Consider the following 14649-nt stretch of genomic DNA (forward strand, 5'->3'; position numbering starts at 1 on the left):
AAGAACATCTATGGTTACAGGTAGAGCTGATGCAATTCATTGAGCTACACAATTGGGTTCAGCCATGGTTAACTTTGCTGGCCTAATTTAAAACATTAATAATAATCCTGAAATCAAACACTAGCTTTCCTATGAAAATGAGAACGGGAAACACAGGTCGTTCTTTGTAGCCTCGATTCATTTCCATCATCACTTGACCATCTTATGGCTGTCTAGTTGTAGTTTTACACCCCTTGCTATTTCATGAATAGCTCTCATTCTAATATCTTTGGTTGGTTTCTGTTGGCTTGTTTCTAGTTACAATTCACTGCCATAAGTTACCACGGATTTAAGAGAATTCGGAATAGGAATAAGATGTGTATATGTATTCTGGGAAGGGTCGTCAGTTCTCCTTGCAATTATAAAGCAGTGATGTACTGCACAGTGACGCAAATAACTCACTAGAACATAATAAAAGAAAAGCTTACATTAGATCAATAGGACTTGTGTTCATAAACAATATTTTACACTTGTAAGATCCCACTCCATTTCCTTAGAAGGTACACAGTGAATCATGACTATGTTTTTGATCCTAAAAATGAAATTTCCAGTAAGCACTATACCTTTTCATTTCCCCAAATAAGTTCCGGCTTAGTTATTAAATGATTTTCTCTAATTTGTTTATCTCAGACATGCAGATGGTATACACAGAACACTTTCCAATGCATATTCATTTGCAGGCCCGACGCGGTGCACTTGCTTGGGATCACCGAGAGGGCAGTTTGGGGAGAGCACTGAAATCGACTGCTTACAGCTGAGGAAGCCATTCGGACAACAGAAAAGGGGGTGAAGGGAGACTTGGGACAGGGCAAGATATAACAAAATAATAATTTATAAATTATCAAGGGCTCTTGAGGGAGGGGGTAGCAGGGAGGAAGAGGAAAAAAAGAGGACCTGCTGTAAAGGGCTTATGTGGAGAACAAATGCTTTGAAATGGATGAAAGCAAAGAATGCACAGATGTGCTTTACACAATTGATATATGTATGGATTGTGATAAGACTTGTATGAGTCCCTAATAAAATGTTCTTTTTAAAAAAGGACTCTTCTTCAACAAGATCTCTTTTTGAAATAAACACGTGATATGCGCTCCTTTTCAGGAGGAAATGCTTCAGGACCATTTTAATCATCCGTGCTCATTGTAATATATTAATGCATTATAAGCATTATTTACATGGTCACAGTGTTGATGGTTCCTGATAGTTCTCCTTCTCATGAAATCTGCGCTCGCCCCAGTTTGCCTGCCTTTCCCATCAGTTCATCGGGGCAGAGATAAGAACGTATGTACTTGCCTTTCTGAAATCTACGAGCTGTTGAAGGTGATTGGTGTTTGTAGTCACCCACGAGTTGGGTTTTAACCTCTCTCTGGCCATTGCTGCACTGCTCTGGCTGTGTGTCACCATTACGCTGCGGGCTGTGCCGAGCACATTCCAAGAACAGCAGGGCCGCCCATATGGAAGAAAAGCCAGGCGGCTTGCCTCTGACAATTGTATGTGGAAACCCAATGATCCCAAGAGAATATTGTTGTAGAGAGTGATGGAAGACGAGCCCTCCAGGTTGGAAGAGCCTCCGCATGTGGCGAAAGTGGCACCTGACCAGACACTTCTCTATGGCGTTGTACATGGGTCTTCAAGAGCAGGGGCGTCTCTGTGGCAACTCCGAGCGGCGTCTCAACTTACTGATTAAGATGCTGAAATGGGGCCCTGGAACAATTCTTATTAGGGAAAGCTGAACTGAGACAGGCTTATAACAACTTGCATGTAAGGTTATATATACTACTAATAAGAACTAGTTGTTCATTAGTTTTATAAAATGTATCAAGAAATATAGTCACAAATTTATTTACTGAACAAAAAAAACTACTACCATTGAGTTAATGATGGCTTATTGTCACTCTATAGGACAAAGTAGACCTGCCCCAAAGGGCTTTCAAGGCTGTAAATCTTTAGGAAAACAGGCTTCACCATCTTCCTCCCATGGACTGACTGGTGGGTTAAAATGACTGACTTTTGGTTAGCAGTTTTAGCACCTGGGTGACTATATGGATTTTAGGTCTTCCTAAAATTAATATAAAAAAAGAAAGCACCGAAAAAGCATGCTTATTGTAAGTTTACACAGCCAGTAAGAGAACATATAGAAACCTCGTTTCCTTGCACAAACCACAATGTTCCTCTCTTATACTGTCTTGTTTGCCAAGCAATTTCACAATAATGAGAATAGATATGACATTTACATGTATTTCTTACTTCTGGTTTTCTTTCTTTGGAATTAACCTTTCACCTCTATTGGTAATTTTGCTCTGCTTCTGGAGTCTCTAGTGTTCATAAGAGAATTATGCAGGTAAATTGTTTAAAACAGTGTTGAACTTATGTGCTAGAAAAGAAAAATGCTAAATTTTGTTGACAAGGTTGGAATGGATTCAGTGGCGGTGAGAGAGAGCAGTCCCACGAAGATTACTGCTCCCAAAGCCCTAGAGAGCCCTGGAGAGAGGGTGCTTATAAATCAGAATCAACTAGATGAAAGTGGGCTTAGAGGTTCGGTCTTCTACAATCATCATGAGCATCAGTTGGTCACAGTGAAGGGTCACCTAGCTGTAGAGTATTTCTGCCTCTAAATAACCCGATGAATTAAGAAGTTCTTTTGAAATCACTATTTCCCCAATATGATTTTTAACCATTTTATGTAAAACATATATAAATATATTCACATATTCGATGGGCAGGTAATTAGGTGAGTAGAAAATACATCTTGTTTTTAGGTACCTTGCAGCAGTTTTTGAGGCCCAGTGTCCCAGTGCAACAAAGCAAACAAAATAAAGCGCTGCACGATCCTACGCCTTCTTCACAATGGTGGTGATGACTGAGTGCATTGCCGCCCCCACCGGATTGTCCATCCACATTGGGGAGGTCTTTTTTATGTCAGTGACCCTCTACTTTAGCAAGCATAATGTCTTTTTCTAGGCAATCGCAATTCTATTGCGCATAGAGGTGCTGAGGCTGAACTGTCTGGGTGGCAATAACGGGGTTGAAAATGTATTTGCAATGGGTAAGTGCTTATTCTTGCAAAATTCTATTATGAGAGACCTAGGGTCGTTCCATCACCAAGTCCAAACTTTCTCACTACTGATCCTTTCTCTTTGTTTCAAACCTCCACATTCAAACCACTAATACATTTGATTGGATTTTTGATCAAATTCATACTGATGGTGACAAAATTCTTCAATTTCTTCATCTTTCTAGAGCTCCGTTTGAGTAAGAATCACTGTGACTGGTCTTTTGTGTGTGTGAGTGAGTGTGTGTATGTGTATGTGTGCATGGATTTATTTCACAGACAACATAGGATTTCAAGAGAGATTTTACAACTTTATTTTGATGATAAATTCAGTAACATTTCTCTCCATCAGTCATTCTTGACATAGTAAACCATATTACTGTCCAATTCAAAATGACTGATACCAGTCCATTTCACCTCACTAATGCCTACAATGTGATCTTTTGGGGTTCCAATTACTGTTGGTGGCTTCCATTTTCCAAATTCGTGCCTAGACTTGGTGTAATGGTTAAGGGTTAGTCAATTCCGCATTTCTGAGTAAAGGTTAGGGGTGGAGTCCAACCTATCAATCGGGTCACAGCCTGATAACACCTCTTTGGGTGTGTGACCTTTTGAATAAGAATGAGGTCAAGCAGAATCTAATCTCTTTGGACCTTCACCATCTACTGGAGCTGGATCTTGCCTCTGGTTCTTCCATTTTTGTTGCATCACTGGCCAATCCAAGGTGCCTATAGCAGACTACCTACAATGGATTCATTCAGCTGACTTTTGATTCATTTACCTCTGTATCCACCAGCCTATGTCTCCAGTCACCTGTGCTTTGTCATCCTGATTCCTATTCATCAACTTCCATGAGTCAAGAGAAGCTTCCTTGAACTGAACTGGACTTATCTACTTCTACAACTATGTAAGCCATTTCTCAATATAATTACACATAAAAGCATTTTTCCTATATCCTTACAAATAAAAGCATCACTGGGTTTGCTTCTCTAGAGAACACAACCTAACACAGACAACATACACAATATATTATGAACTACTGGCTATTAAAATTACATAAAATTGGTGGAGGAGGGGGGTAAAGGAAAACAAAAGGATGAATATAAGGAAGAAAAGGGGAGTGGGGGCATGGAGCACTAATCCACCCAAGGGAAGGGTATTGTTTATATCTCCACAGGGAAAGTGGGACCAGACTTCAACCCAGTGCCGCAAGGTGTGAATGCAATATCCCGGCTTGGAGTAGGGAACCAGTGGAGAGGTCTGGGAGGCTGGCCCCAGCACCATAAATTAAGTGGATTCCTGCCCCTCCCCCCAAAAGAACTTGTTTCAAAGGATGACATTGACTCTGCAGCTCCGGGAGATGGACATATCTGATCAGAGCACACGGGAGAAGATGAAAGGGCAGGAGGAGAGAGTGGAACACAGCCTGGCCCACCAGGCCGTGAGGATGATGTTCCTGAGTAGAGCAGCCAGTCCACAGAGAGAACAACATGGCTGGCCCCACTATGAGACATGATGCCCCTCAGTGACTAAGGGCAATACAGGGGACAGCACCGGAGACAGACTGTGGGAATTGCACCTGACCTGATCCCACCACACCTAGGCAAAGCGCTGGGGGAGTGCAGCGGAACAGCAAGGGAATGGAGTGGCAAGGTCCCCAGGGAATGCTGAAAGTGGACTTTGGGGCCAGGGCATGGTGCCCCAACAGACTGGACTAGAAAACGCTCCGAAGGGCCAGCAAATGATCCTTGAACTAACTACAAGCTTTTCTCTTCTGAAGTGTTTTGTTTTGTTCTTTGTCAGTAGTTTGTTTTTGTTGTTTTGTTGTCTGGTTGTTGCTTTGTTTTCCTCTGTCTTGTTTTCATGCATGTTAGTGTCTCCACAGGTCTGTCTGAATAGGACAGGCTTGATGAACTATCTGGAGGAAAAACAACAGGACCGACAGTTCCAGGGGGACTCGGAGTGGGGAGGTAAGGAAGTGGTGTTAACAAACACAGGGACAAGGGAACAACATGGGACCCAAAATGGTAGAGAGGGGGGAATGGCAGACCTGGTGGGGAATGATCAAGGGTAAGGTTGCATAGAGAAGAGGTATAGCTGTAGCCCAGGTGGTGACAGAGCATGGTAGTAGGGCAGGAGGAAAGTCAAGGGAGATGGAGGAAAGAGCTAGGAGTCTAACTGGCAGATGAGGTAGAGGCACAATAGACATTTTTGTTATTGTACATCACAGATAATTTTAAATCTATTACTAAGTCTCATGTTAAAAACTAGTATGAATTACTCATTTGTGTTTCGAGAAAATGTTTAATGTAAATGTTTAACTTAAACTTTAATAATGGATTATCATTATATCCTGAAACTTAATTGAAATAATTTATGTAATTTTTAAAAACATTTTATTAGGGGCTCATACAACTCTGATCATATATATATACATACATCAATTGTATAAAGCATATCTGTACATTCTTTGCCCTAATCATTTTCTTTCTTTTTTTTCTCCTCTTTTCATTTTTTACATTTTATTAGAGGCTCATACAACTCTTATCACAATCCATACATATACATACATCAATTGTATAAAGCACATCCATACATTCCCTGCCCCAATCATTCTCAAAGCATTTGCTCTCCACTTAAGCCCTTTGCATCAGGTCCTCTTTTTTTTCCCCCGCCCTCCCCGCTCGCCCCTCCCCCATGTGTCCTTGGTAATTTATACATTGTTATTTTGTCATATCTTGCCCCATCCGGAGTCTCCCTTCTCCCCCCTCTCCGCCGTCCATCCCCCAGGGAGGAGGTCACATGTGGATCCCTAAAATCAGTTCTCCCTCTCGAGCCCACTCACCCTCCACTCTCCCAGCATCGCCCCTCACACCCTTGGTCCTGAAGGTATCATCCACCCTGGATTCCCTGTGCCTCCAGCCCCCATATGTACCAGTGTACAACCTCTGCCCTATCCAGCCCTGCAAGGTAGAATTCAGATCATGGTAGTTGTGGGAAGGAAGAATCCAGGATCTGGGGGAAAGCTGTGTTCTTCATCGGTACTATCAGAGTTGTATGAGCCCCTAATAAAATGTTTTTAAAAATTACATAAATTATTTCAATTAAGTTTCAGGATATAATGATAATCCATTATTAAAGTTTAAGTTAAACATTTACATTAAACATTTTCTCGAAACACAAATGAGTAATTCATACTAGTTTTTAACATGAGACTTAGTAATAGATTTAAAATTATCTGTGATGTACAATAACAAAAATGTCTATTGTGCCTCTACCTCATCTGCCAGTTAGACTCTTTCAAACACTCTGTCAGAGCAAGAGATGTTGCGATCTGCTTCCATAAACAAACTGTAAACTCTGAGGGGTGGTTATACTGTTTGCTATATGGTTGCTGTGAGTAGAATTTAATTGATGACAATTTGTTATGCCTCTTTTTAAAACCCTAGCATAACTTATCTTAAAGTCCCACCATGTATTTACTTAGCTTTTAAAGATGAACTTCATTTCTGCCTAAGGAAAATAAACTGCAAGGTTTTTTTTTGAGAGTTATCAATCTTTCTTTATACCCATAAAGAGATTTAAACCAGTCCACTCCAGTTTGACCCCTGTTGAGATATTTTCTTTTACCCTAGACACACTCAATCAGAATCAGAATGGTAACAAGACCCTGGGGGATTGTTATGGATCCCTAGATCATTGCGTGTACATGGGAATCACCTGTGTACCTCAGCATCACCATGGGGCCCTGTTAAATGTAGATTTTGATTCAGTATTTCTGGCGGTGCATGAGTGGGAATGAGCATGTTTGAAGCCCTGTATGAGTCTTCAAAACTATGATTTGATGAGGAAAATGAAGATATTATGAGCTGAAAAACTTGCTAACTACAAGAGATGAATTTGGGCAATGTGGGCACCAGACTTTGACAACATTGACACCGGCATAACTACGGCCACGAGAGTCTGTGAGGATCACATTCTCGTGGTTCTGTCCTGAGTGATGGTGGAGTGAGGAACCCAAACATGAAATGGCAGTTCTTGTCAAGAACAAGAAAATGATGCCCCAGGTATATCTTCGGTTCTTAGGTCTGTGTTATAATTTTTCACTTACACCAGTACACAGGTGGAAGGAGTCATGGATATGGTTTTAAATTATGAAATCCTTATTTACTAGGGACCGGGCTGTATAAGGACACTGGGCTAGGAGTCTGGAGGTAGGATGAGTTAGGACTAGCTTGGTTGTTGGCCACATTTGCTATTAGAGTAAAGGAGGGTGTTAGTATTTAAAGCCGTGAAAATGGACCTTACTAATTTCCAGATAATTGGATACTTAAAAAGTTTAAGTGATAAATGTAAAAACTAAAATCTTAACGCACTTCAAAGAAAATAGAGAAAAATCTTTATGAATTTGTATTTAGCAATGTGTGCCTAGATATGTTGCCAAAAACCCAGATGATAATAAAAATAGATAAAATGAACATTACAAAAATTAAAATATTTTGGGTACTAAAGAGCAGTAACAAAAAATAAAAAGACAGCATATAGAAATGGAGAAAATATGTATAAATATACATCCAATACGGGTTTACTAACTGAGATATATGTAAAGAACTGTAACTCAACAGCAAAATGTTGAGTGAACATTTTATTGAACAAAATATTGAATATACCCTTCTCCAAAGAAGATAACAAATGGCCAACATGAAGAAATGCTCAACATCATTAAACCCTGGGAAAGAAAATCACAATTCTAAAGAGATACCACTTTGGAGTCACTATAAAATGAACCCTCTGTAAAGCAGGAAGTGGGTTCCCATGACCAGCAAGAATCAGAGTGGAGTACATCCTCTGGACCACACTACAGTGAACCTCTGATCCAGAGACATCTATGACACCAGAGCAATGTCAAGACTCTGGACCAGCAGAATGAGTGACAAATGAGCTTCCTCATCCAAAAGGCAGAACCAAACGAAGGACCAGAGAGAGACTTGGTTGCTAAGCGGAGGAGAGGTGTTCCTATGGGCCTATGACTTTATTCTTGCTGTTTACTGATCTTAATGTGCGGTCACTTGTTAACTTTCCTAACAGACCCTCATGACCGTCAATATTGTCTGTGAGCTCAGTGTGGTCACTGCAAAGAGGTATTGAATTGAGCAAAGATGGAAAGTGGCATGAGAGGATTGGTTGTTGTCAGAGTAGGTGAAGAAGGATGGAGGGAAGAGACCTGTAGTCCCTGCCTCATGGCAATATGGAAGCTGGAGGAGGTCAGATATGGAGAATATCCAAGTATCTGTGGGAGTTATATAAGTGAAATGTTATCCATTAGGTGAAGTTATTACCTAGAAGTTTTCATGTACAGAACATTGTATCATTCAAGTTGGAAAAGCATATTCTGAGTGTAAAAAGAAATGACCTAAGAAACAACATAGGATGCCTTGGCCTTCTCTCTGCTTTAGCTGAGCTCTTTGGCTTTCTGTATTTTAGTAATTATTAAAACATTATAATTCTTACGAGGATCACTGATTTTATGTAGCCCTTGCTTGACAGCCCAATTATTTGGTTAGCATTGGGACATTCAAATGCAGCACAATTATCAAAGACAGAACGCTTTCTTGAGATAAAGGGTTTTCAAATTTAAATTTTGCTAAACTCCATGTAGAAAGAAGCGTACATACAATTTGACACATTGCGGAAAATGTTAGGAACCCTGATGTTTAAGAGAGACAATCCCATGAGCTTTCAAGCAGAAAGAATTAGAAAAAAAATAATTTGAAAGGCATAAAGCCTGTCCTGTGTAATTGTGGGAGAGAGGCAAATAAGCATTGCATTTCAGAGTGAAGAGAGAAATGGATAGCATCTTATAAATTCTATATTTGGCTAAGTTAAAATTTACCATAAGTGGAAAAGTAATGTAAAGAACCCTGCATACTAATATTTCTGGGCCATACCCAAACCAAAATGTAACTCACTGCCACCCAGGCACTTCTAAGTTACGGTGACCTTATAGGACAGAGGAGAGCTGCTCTCTGGGGTTGGGAAACGAAATGTCCCCAGTGCTCAGGCAGCATGGTTTGTATCTTGCGGAGAGACTAGTGGGGATGCCTCACAGACCTTGTGTTTGCAGCCACATATGTAACTTACGATGCCACCACGGCTCTGTTTCTCCAACTCAAAACAGAGTGCCATCCAATAATGTCTGACTCTGTGCCACTCTATCTTGACCCTGGAGGACAGAGAAGACCTGCTCTTGTAGGTCCTGAGAGGGCAAATCTTGCCAGGAATAGAGAGCTTCATCTTTCTCATGTGGAGTGGCTGGTGCTTTCTTTGCCCATTGCTTAACAGACTATGCTAAGGAAGATGATTATTTATGGGACCTAGGGGGAAATGACAGTGTCAGTGACACTCTACTACACTGCCTGGGTAGGGAGAACACAACCTGTTCTTAAATGTAATAAACCAGCATAATTGCAAATGCAATAAAGGTGAAGCAAAAATAGTGATCAACATCACTTTGGTGTAAATAAATATGGCTGTGTAGTGGTTACTCATTGGTCCGCGAGCCGCATGGTCTGCAGTTTGAATCCACCAGCAGTTCCGCAGCACAGACAATGGGCTTTCAATTACTGTGAAGACGTGGTGTTAACAAACCCAGGGAACAACAAGTGATCCAGAATCAACGGCAAGGAGGGTGTGAGAGGCCTGGTAGGGATTGATCAAGGGCAATGTAACCGAGAGGAATTACTGAAACCCAAATGAAGGCTGAGCATGATAGTGGGACAAGAGGAAAGTCAAAGGAAATAGAGGAAAGAACTAGGAGGTAAAGGGCATTTAAAGAGGTCTCAATATAGGCTTGTACATGTGTAAATATATATAGATATATGATGGGGAAATATATCTATGTGCATATAGGCTTAGTATTAAGGTAGCTATGGACATTGGGCTTCTACTCAAGAATTCCCTCAATTCAAGAACACTTTGTTCTATTAAACTGGCATTCCATGATGCTCACCTTCCCAATACAATGGCTGAAGACAAATGGGTGTATCAGCAAATGTGGTGAAGAAAGCTGGTGGTTCCCAGGTATCAAAGGGTATATCATTTGGGGTCTTAAAAGCTTGAAGGTAAATAGGCATCCATCTAGCTCAGAAGCAACAAAGCCTCATGGAAGAAGCACACCAGCCTGTGTGATCACGAGGTATTAGGCATCAAAGAACAAAAAATCCTATCATTGTGAATGAGGGAGAATGCAGAGTGGGGACAAAAAGCCCATCTGTAGGCAACTGGACATCCACTTATCGAAGGGTGGTGGGGAGGAGACAATCCAGTCAGTGTGTAGTGTAGCAATGATGAAGCATACAACTTTCCTCTACTTCTTAAATGCTTCCTACCCTCCCCCCCCCTATAGTATTATCCAAATTCTACCTTACAAATCTGGCTAGACCCGAGGAGGTACACTGGTACAGATAGGAACTGGAAACACAGGGAATCCAGGACAGACAGATGAACCCTGAGGACCCGTGGTGAGAGTGGCGGTACTGGGAGGGTAGAAGGAGGGAAGGTGGGTTAGAAGGGGGAACCTGCTTACAAGGATCTACATATAACCCCCCTCCCTTGGGGACAGACAACAGAAAAGTGGGTGAAGGGAGACTTTGGACAGTGTAAGACTTGATGAATGAAATAATAATAATTTATAAATTATCAATGGTTCATGAGGGAGTGGAGTGGGGAGGGAGGGGAAAAATGAGGAGCTGATACCAAGTGCTCAAGTAAAAAGCAAATGTTTTGAGAATGATGAGGGCAATAAATGTACAAATGTGCTTGACATATGGATGTATGTATGGATTGTGATAGGAATTGTACAAGTGCCCAATAAAATAATTTTAAAATAAATAAATAGAAAAATAAAAAGAAGTATAGTCTCAGACTCCCTGAAGGGGTCACTATGAGTCAGCATTGATTCGGTAGTGGTGACTTTTTGTGAGAAGTTAAAACTCATAAATAAAGTACAATATGAGGGGAATGCCACATCTACACAGAAAAAATATGACTTTTTACATTTCATTTTTCCCATAGACTTTCTAAGCCTTCTTGCATCATCACTGGGGTTTGGTTTTAGAATGCAAGGCTGGTTTAATGCATGGCTTTAAAGAATATTGTTAAGTACAATATTTTGTATATGGACAAAAGGTAATGTATTATGATATTGATTATTGTTGAGAATTCATTTGATCGAATTTAGCAACTATTTTAATATACATTCTATGTAAAATAAAGACTAAAATACTTTATGTAAATTAAATTAAGTAATTCAAAAATCAACAAAATTTTTTAACTTAAATGTGAAATAGCAGAAATATTTCATTTACAATCAATCAACTACAGTGGAGATGCTTATTTCTCATTTTTAATAAAATAATATTTATGGACAGATACCCAATGCATTTTTAGCATGAGTGCCCTAAGGTCTGAGTTTTGTGGCAGAGACAGGTTAGGGTGATAATTTCCAGGGTTGAACCGAAATAAATAGGAAAAAGAAAGCACTTATACTGGAAAGGGTCATATGAATATATCTATAATTACATATATATCTAAGTTGCATATCCATATTTCTTAAGATGTTAATTATAATAAAAAGGTGTTTTTAACAGAAAACAGCCATATTTCCCAATCACCTCGTTAAACAAATTGGATAATTAGAAAACTTTCTCTTGGGATCCAACATAAATATCTTTTGTCATCTAGGATGGATCTGGGACATGAAAGATAATGTATTCATTGTGTATTTGCTATGGGATAAAGATTAAAATGTACAATAAGTGAAAACATGGCCCTTGTGAAGCTGATATTTCAGGGTGGGATGAAGGATGCAAACAAGTAAGTTAAACATATCATATGTTTCTTGGGCATCAGTTCTACAGACAAAACTAAATTAAGGAAAGTGGTAGAGGGTACTGGAGTGTTTCACTTTAATATTGGGTGGTTAGTGAAGAATGACAAAATGCACGCTAGTTGACTTATTTGAGCCTGGTATCATTAGGTTGTGGCTTCTGGGCAAGTCAAATTAGCTCAGGCTTTCATTAAAGTGAGAGGTTCCTTTCCAGTGTATTTTATTTATGTTTGGAGTCTGTTTTATTCAATATTTAAATTAGTTATTCCTGAGCAATGACTTGGCTTAGATTCTGCAGCCTAAACAGCACAAGATTGGGAAGCTATTTTTTCTTCGTTCTATCTTCCTTTAGGAGCAACTGTGAGCGGAGCCGCTGTAAAACACCAGATGGAAAGGAAACGGTCTACGCCATCTTTCCTACAGCTGTGTTACTGTGGCTTTCAGTTTCCCACTGCACACAGGAACTTGGAAATTCCAGGCCTCAGATGTGGTCGCATGTATCCTCTGCTGACTACTACAGATTTGCCTTCAAATGAACCACAGGAATGTTTATTTCTTAATAATCAACAGCAGCTTCTCTCATAATGTGTTTTAATTTTTTTTTTTAATACAGGCTGGCAGCATTGTTCCCAAATTCTAGCCTGAGCCAGCAGGCCATTCTTCCAATGGATATTTTAATGTCACTGAAATTAAGTTAAAACTTTTTCTACATGTATCAAGGCCTACCCCAAAAACAAAGCCAAAAATCTCCCAGACTTTAGAAAAAAGAGACCATTCCAAATCTATTCATATTGACAACTCTTTTAATGATTTCTCCTGATTTCCTCATTATGCTTCTTGTCACAATAAGACACCACCTGAAGAGAGAATCTGGGTGGAAAGACTTGCTCTAAATAACTTAAGCACAGAGTCAAGCCTACAGCAAAGGTAGAGAAGAGGGGCCACGGCCAGTCCTATCACAGAAGGTGATGGATGGATGCTCCAGAGTAAGGTGGCTCAAAGTGGTTTCTGTTTTACTCTGTAACACAGAGTCGTCATGGGTCAAAGTGACTCAATGGCAATACATTTTTAGACTTTCATAATATATACAGATGGATATGTAAGACTGCTAATTTTATCTGAATGGCAATGATTGTTATTCACTCATTCTTAATATATCTTTTGAAGGTGTGACTTCAACATAATGGAAAATGTGAAGTTAATTGTTTTCTCTGAGTGAGAATGACAGCTTGATTAAGGCAGAGGCTCTTTTGGCATTGCTAATTTTGGGGGCTAGGAGCCCTAGTGGCCTAATGGTTACACACTGGGCTGTGATTTGCATGGTCACCAGTTCCAAACCACTCTCAGCTCCTAGGGAGGAAGAGTGGGGTTTTGACTCCCATAAATAGCCTCAGAAACCTACAGAGGGGTTGCTATGAGTCAGCATTGCCTTGATGGCAGTGAGTTCGGTTTTTGGTTTTTAACTTTGAAAGATGACTGACATTTAAGACATTCTTCATAAACATTTGATTAATACATGTAAAGTGGTACTTACAGAAATCCATGCAGATTTCAAGGTCAAATTCTTATAAATTAAAGGACTATCTTTTCTATGAGAATAAAATGGTTAGAAATGAAGTTGAATAATTTAAAAATCACACCGTAAAAATGTCACCACCATATAGTAGGATTGTATTAAATATAAGTTAAGTAAGAGAGTTTTCAGATCCTAAGAAAGTACAATTATTTAATTCTAAATGCATTTTGAATAGTTACATTATTATTCTCTGGTACTTCCTCCATTCACGTAATACTCATCTCCCATTTATGAGTTTGCATGCTTTTGACAAAGGGTGTAGATTAGGCTTATGTTTTCTTCAAGCACCTTAAAGATTTTAAAAGATAATAATTGAAAAAAATTGTAAACAGGCTCTTAAATGCGAGATCAAGAACTCTATCACAATGTCCTCCGTCCTCTTGGGGGGGGGAAATCTGGTTTTATTTATAATGCTACACTAGATTGACTGTAAAAACAGACTTTCCATTTGGGGAAAGCAGAGGCCTGGTTGCACATACCATGCATCTGGCCCTGGTGATTTTGGAAACACATGGAGCAGGCGTCTAATTACCTTCTTCTCCTTCTTCGGTTATCATGTGTCCCATTCTTCTCCACGTCTGACAGATGGAGGAAAGAGCCCTGTTCTTGAATGCCCACAGTTCCCAGAATGGCATCCCCCCCCACCATATAATTGGAATATAATAAATCCCAGCTAGAAATATTCTTTTCCTTGTCGAACTATATAGAGTAGAGCACATGCTCCTCAGATGTTTATATTACTTGAGAATTTTCGTTGACCTTAAATACACAGAGTCATTTACCTTAATGGAACCATGATCCTTTAAGCCAGCTAGTGGTTTCAAACTACCAACCTTGCATGAGCAGCCCAGCACTTACCTACTGGGCCACCGGGGTTCTTTAAGCACTGGCTTACTTGTGCTTATTCACTATTCTGTAGTGAACAACTACACATCCTGACACTGCTAAGCAGTAAAATGTATACTGATAATTGTTGAGGGTCTGTGAAGTGAAATCTTTATTGACATTTATTTAGTTTCATATGTTTGAAATGAACATGTTTGTCACTGACGATTCCAAGCCCATTTCAGTTCCACTTTTCCTCCTTCATTAAGCTAC

This window comes from Tenrec ecaudatus, chromosome 2 (assembly GCF_050624435.1).
Source record: "Tenrec ecaudatus isolate mTenEca1 chromosome 2, mTenEca1.hap1, whole genome shotgun sequence".
Lineage (NCBI taxonomy): Eukaryota > Metazoa > Chordata > Mammalia > Afrosoricida > Tenrecidae > Tenrec > Tenrec ecaudatus.